At 37.5% G+C, this 7045-nt stretch overlaps 1 non-coding gene across 1 annotated transcript; it reads right to left on the reverse strand.

Annotated features, from left to right (window-relative positions):
* Nucleotides 1–6855: 6855 nt before the first annotated feature.
* On the reverse strand, nucleotides 6856–6926 carry trnag-ccc (transfer RNA glycine (anticodon CCC)). The gene has a single exon. It is a non-coding gene; the product is annotated as a tRNA-Gly (tRNA).
* Between the last annotated feature and the right edge of the window lie 119 nt (nucleotides 6927–7045).

A 7045-nucleotide genomic window follows, 5' to 3' on the forward strand; every position in this document is an offset into this window, starting at 1 on the left:
GTTGAAAAGCGCAACAGTGCCTGGTATCAGACACTCTTCTGCAGGCAGGGGGAGGCGCGGGGCTGTGTTTCCTACCCTCCACCGCCACTTTCAGAGTGTGCTTGTAGCAGCTAGGAGGCTGCTCAGGTTGCAGCAACAGTACAATTTGTCTAGTTAAAAGTTGTTCTATCACTGAAATAATTTTAGAGACATTATTTAAAGGTAAAAAAACTACATAGTGTTGCTTAAAGAGTATTTACATAGCAGATGTTAACATGCAGTCCACATCACAGAAAAATTATTGAATTTATGGAATAACCCAATTGTAAAAATATGTACCCTAGCTGTCACTGGGGATGTACCCTTTCAATAAGCAAGGCTTTGCATCTAATAGAATTCAATATTTTGAGTTTACTCGCTTCATTTGCGCGTGAAAGCCGTCCGTGAAATTCTGGTCATTCGAGACATTCATGTGGAAATTTGTGTCATGGGAGGGGCTTCTGCGACTCCGCTGATACTCCACTCGCTTCCTGTAATCACGGCACTACTACAGCAAGGTCCTGATTGGTTAACGCGGCACAGAAATCTGCCAATGTATAGATTTTTCAACTTGCGCGTTTTTCGCGGCAGCGCTCAATTTGTGCAAAACGTGCCATCGGCGCCGCGAGTTCCACGCCGCAGGATGCCTAATCACGTATTTGCATTGATTAAACATGTAAATCATCTACGGCTTCTTGTGTGAACGCCCAGTAAGAGTGTAGATGGTTTCATCAGACCCATGTTTGTTGTAACTGTTACGCATCTGGCCCCAAGTTAACTTCCGGTCTGTGTTTTATTATTATGTAAAGCTGTTTTGAAACAATAAAGCAATTGTGAAAAGCGCTATATAAATAAAATTGACCAACACCCTGATAAAAGGCCAGTGGACCGATACGCGTTGGTGTTTTAATGTTTAGCCCTCTGCTAATAATAAAGGCTTTTTAACTTTTGCATCCTAATGAGTACCTGGAGTTCTGGATTTTTTTAAATAAACAATTTAACCTTCCAAGAGTACCAGAGGATACAAGGGATACCAGCAGCGCTCCAGCTCCCCTTTGTCTAAATATAATTGACTTGTCTTGTGTTTGTTTATCGGTCTGCCTAGTAACTAAACTGACCTCTGAAACAAATACCTTGTCGAAAAATAAAAATGTTTTGGTTTCCTAAAGACAAGTTGAGGTGGCGAAAAGACATTATATTGTGTAAAATACATTCATTTTATAAAGTAATGTTAGCTCAGTGCTTTAGCTATGAGTTATTAGTTAATTTACGGGTTATTTATTTTTCTCAGAAATAATCTACTCTCCTCGCCAACACTTCCAAACCTTTTGAAATATCTGTTAATAATGCAGAGTTCAAAAGACATTCTCCAACATTTTCTGGGGGGTTGACTTCAATCAAACAAAGTGGGCTTCTCATGCGTGCACTTTCACAGAAGGTCATCTATATACGCCAACACAAGTCATATCTGTTTTGAGATGGTGTTGGCTGAACACAGCGCCCGGCGTCTCCTGACTGCCCTCTTTTTTGTTGGTGTCCTGCCCACTGCAGCCCGATCAGCCATTGAAAGGGCCACGGGAACAAAGCAGGTATTTGTTTCAAGAAAGTGTTATTTTAGGAAGAGACTTAAGAGAGTTAAAGTCGCCCCCTTTCGAGGTCAATCAAAATCCTCCTCTCTCCCTGGCTCGGCCCGGTCATGAATACGGCCACTTCAGTGCCCTCGAAACAAAAGGGCAGGAAGAATGCAGGCGACTGGGGGAGAAGCGTCCCAACGGGGGGCTGGACAACATGCTGGCTCAGACTCGGAGGAGGGAGTCTGTTTCAACCGGTCTGCCAGGCTTAGAGTTAAAGATTACCTTTGAAATGTGCACCCCTCCTGTCTCTCTTCTTCTCTCCATCTCTCAGACCTGCGGGCAGGCGTGGAGAGCAGTTAGATGAGTCTCGGAGAAGATCCTCTTTGATGACAGAGAAGGATCTTTTTGTTCTCTAATCCTTCTCTGCTCTTAAACATTTTAAGCCCAACTGGTCCTCAAAGAGACGCTGTGCTGAAGCTCGGGCCACAATGGACGCATTCTTCCTCACCCGGGTTCGCCCCGAATCTGCCCTCATAGCTCTAGAACCGCATGTTCAATTACAAAGTTCAGAGTCGCTCACCATGAGTGTGACTTTCATTGCAGGTTGAGGATGCTATTAAGGACCAACTTAGCAATAGTTGTGCTAGCATTAGTCTTTTCATCAAAAAACAAAATTTAAGTCAAGGCAGTAATTATAGATCCTGCTTTACGTTTACTATACTGCACTTTCAGAAAAAGGTAGGCTGTCACTGGGGCAGTACCCTTTTCAAAGCTCCTAATATGTACCATTTTGGTACTAATATACAGGTACTTAGACCCAGTGACAGCATTTGTACCTTTATTTCAGAGATTTCCGTCGTTCTGTACCGTGAACAGCAGGGGTCCTTAACCTTTTTCACTTTAAGGCCCCCCAACTGTCCACTGCAATATTTAAAGGCCCCTCCCACATTTTTACCAAATAAAATATACTACTGCTTGGCATAACTAGACGGATGTATGTTCATCACAATAACAACAATAACTTAAAAATGTCTTTGTTTTTAGATGTTTTAGCTTTTTTAAATGCTTGTTTTGTCTTTTAAAGGGATAGTTGACCAACAAATATTCTGTCATCATTTAATTAAATTAAGTGGTTTCAAACTTTTATACATTCCTTTGTTTGTGCTGAATACAAAGAAAAATATTCTGAAGAATGTTTGTAACAAGCAGATCTGGGGCACCATTGACTTCTATAGGAAAATGAATACTATGGAAGTGAATGATGCCCCAGATCTGATTTTTTTTAAATATCTTCATTTGTGTTCAGCAGAACAAAGAAATTTAAAGGTTTGCAGCAAGAAGAGTAAATGATGACAGACTTTTCATTTTTAGGAAACTATCCCTTTAAAAGGAAAACACAACAGTTTTTTAAAATTTTACTATGTTCTTACCTCAACCTAGACAAATGAATACATAGGCTTCTCATCTTATTTCAGTGCGTACACTTAATCTTTGTACAGTGTGTTGTGAATGTGCTAGCATTTAGCCTAGCCCCATTCATTCCTTAGGATCCAAACAGGGATGAATTGAAAAGCCACCAAACATTTCCATGTTTTCCCTATTTAAAGACTTTTGCTTGAGTAGTTACGTAGTAAAGTAAGGGGACACAAAATAAAACATGGCAATTTTTTAAGCAGATAAAAAAATGACAACTATATTGTATGAAAGAAGAGAACTAGTTTGCATCACTTCAACGTTTTATTTTGTGCCACCATACTTACTCATGTAACAGTCTTTAAATAGGGAAAATATGGAAGTGTTTGTTTGGTGGCTTCTTTATTCATCCCTGTTTGGATCCCAAGGAATGAATGGGGATAGGCTAAATGCTAACACATTCACAACGCACTGTACAAAGATTAAGTGTACGCAGTGAAAAAAGATAAGTATGTATTAGTTAGTCTAAGTTGAGGTAAATACATAGTAAAATATTGAAAAACGGTGATGTTTTCCTTTAAGTCACCTTGAGGCTCTCTTGGACTCTCTAATGCACTCTCAGAAATAAAGGTACATGCATCTAAAGGTAACATATTAGTACCTCAAAGATACATATTGGAACTTCGAAGGGACACATCTGTACCTAAAGGGAACATATTAGGACCTTTCTAAAGGGTACCGCCCCAGACAGCGTTTGTATCTTTTTCTGACAATGTGTAGGCCCTGGATAAGAAACACTAGTGTACTGAATACTTTCTACAGGGTATGGGTTGTAAAACAAAAATGATACCTTAAATCATGCTTGTTGCTTTTCTACGCAGACTAAAGACTTTCACCTGCTGCACCCTAAAACGGGTCAAATAATCCTATGGACTGACACTGAAGGATATAACAGAGGCTTAACTTGTGATGAGACTATTAAAGAGATTTGGGCGTCCTTTTGGCCCTGCCAAGTTAGTAACCTAGCAACCAACACAATGTTCTAGCATCACGACAGCAGGTTTGGCAAGTCCCATTCACATTTTTAACATCATGAAACCACAATGAATAAAATCACAGATAACAACGGACAAGAACCAATAAGGACAAAGGTTTTGACCAAACACTCTACACACCTATACTTCTTATCGATTGTGTGATCTATACATGAATAACAGAAGTATTCAAAGCAATTAAATAATACAAATGTCAGTGTGAATTAGGCAGCCACCAAAAAACTTAAAGAAAAAAGTTTTCAAAGTTTTTCAAAGTAGCCAGATTAGCTGAGATTCCAATTCTGCAAACGCCAGACATTTTAGGGCAATTTATATACAAAATCTGCTTTTATCCCGTCTAACAGCAGTCTTAAAAAAATACATTAAAATTTAGATAAGCAATAAATACTGTATGTAGGCAATTTAAAAAAAATTTAATTTTTTAAAAATTACATTTTTAAACAAGAAAAAAGGTCAGAAAATGGCCCCAGGCTGTCATGGGGACAGTAACCTTCAAATAGATCCTAATATGTACAATTTAGGTACATATATATGTATATATTTGGTACTTATATACCTCTGATATACTAAGGTGCTAAGGTACTTTTACAGTACTTTTTGAAAGGATATACCGCCCCAGTGACGGCTGGGGGGCGGTACCTAAATGGCGGCAATCTTTGACGATTTTGTGACAGCGTAACATATTTGGGGTTAGGGTTTAGCTGTGTTACACTGGTCATAGATTCATGTTAAATATCATGTTAGAGATCTGCAAAGAGAACAAGTGCGCTCAAGGTTAATTGGAGACAAAATGTGAATAGGCATCAAATGGACACATGTGCAAACAACACAACAGTTTCTCTTATATCCAAATCACACACCTGAGAGTGACTGAGAGTGATCAGCGTATCTGTCTGGAAAAACAAATATATATATATATATATATATATATATATATATATATATATATATATATATATATATATATATATATATATATATATATATATATATATATATATATATATATATATATATATTTGGAAAACATCCAAATAAATCAATAAACACTATGTTGGTCTTTCTTTAGCATCCTTACTAACTTGCAATAACCAACAAATTCCAAAAAAAAACCCATTAATTATGAAACTTAAATTGCAGAATAACGTGAAGACAATTCACATTTCATAACCTGATCAGAGTGGGTATAGTGACAGCAAAAAAAGAGTAGCCTGAAAGATAAACGGAAAGACCGGGGCTATGCTATATCACATAAAGAACTATGAGGTTCTGAGTCAAGTCCAAATACAGAAATACTTTTTTTCTACCATTGATTTGATTAATAAACTAAAACAATAATATCATCATATTTTTGCAAAAGTGGTTGGGTAAATAAGTTAAAACAATAAAACCACATTGGTATACAATATGGCAACATATAAATATTATAATGAATTTAAACTGTGTACTTCCATGAGCATGTTTAACATTGTTTTTTTTTTTAAACCATTTATTTTTTAAAACAGATTGGTTTTTGATATAATACTTTTCTTTATTTATGCTAGCTGTCTTTTACTTATAATTGTTTTACACAAAGTGAAGTGACAACATGCCCTGTAATTGATGCATGTCTTCACAAACTTAACATAACTGCATGTTAAATTATTTCTCTTTTTGTTCCTTCTTTGTAGCCTAGACTTTTTGGCATTTGCATACAGAAATTGACTTTCAAAAATAATCCCACTCTGGAGTAAAAATGTGACAACTCCCTGCTCTTATCTATAATAATATTGTTAATGTTGATATGCTTTGATATGCACATGGTTATGCAACGAGCGACCTCTACTGACAAAAAATGCATTCTGCACCGAGTCTTCTCACGCACGTTATGTGGTCGACAAACTGTGGTGTGGTTTGACAAGAAAAAAGCCATAAAGTTGGGCTGCACAAACAGATTTCGATCGTAGACCGGTGGGTTTATGATATCAAAGTACCGCGAGAGTGATCGATCATAAAGCAAGCAAGTCGCTCTCGCGGTACTGTGATGTCATAAACCCACCGATCAGCGCAGCACTTAAGTCGATCACACCAGGATAGTTCACATTCTACGTCACAAACGAAAAGTTGTGGCAAAATATTAGCCTAAAGAATAATAACTGTTATCAGACATAACTGATGTTTAGCTGTTATCTTTGTATCTTACACAATGTGCTTTCAAGAGACACAAACTCAACTTACCTAGCCATGCAGTTCCCTTTTGCAGTCATTGTAGTTTCACACTTGGCTGACGATGATCTGCGCCTGTCTTCACATCTAATTTTTGGCAGCAGTGGCGCAGCATCTTATTTTATTTTAATTCAATCATTTACAGAATTAACTCAGAAATATAAGCCATTCTGAACGTGCCCTCATATCACGTAAATAGCGAGAAATTGGCTTTGACGACTTAGAAAATTAACGTAGCCTGTCAGTAACAATATGCACAACAAATTAGCTCTTTATTGCTACAGGTGCAGTTTCAGTGACCATTAGGTTATACGAAATCTTCCGCGAAGAACTAACCATTTTACTAAAAACTAAGGTTAAAGTTGTTCATGTCGCAATGCATGTTGGGTAAACCCTAACGCTGCAACATATTTGCAAAATGCGTATATTTATATAGGTTTCCAATTTACTTTCAGTTGTGATTTTGTATAAACATATATATCATTGTTTGCAAGTACTGATCTTGTTTTTACACATCTGACAAAGCGTTAATTTTGCATCTTCCCGTTTCAATTCACATTTATCCTTCTGTTTTATCCTAATAAAAGCAGTGCGCCGCCCGGGAATCGAACCCGGGTCGCAAGAATGGGAATCTTGCATGATACCACTACACCAGCGGCGCGTACGCGCAATTCCTGAAGACCACCATGTCTTACTATAAGGACATGAACGGAATTATTTTTTTATACATGTGAGTAGTAAAAATATTTCCTGTTCTAAAGCATAAGAACTGTTTTGCAG

The sequence above is a fragment of the Paramisgurnus dabryanus genome, chromosome 6 (assembly GCF_030506205.2).
Source record: "Paramisgurnus dabryanus chromosome 6, PD_genome_1.1, whole genome shotgun sequence".
NCBI classification, from domain to species: Eukaryota; Metazoa; Chordata; class Actinopteri; order Cypriniformes; family Cobitidae; genus Paramisgurnus; species Paramisgurnus dabryanus.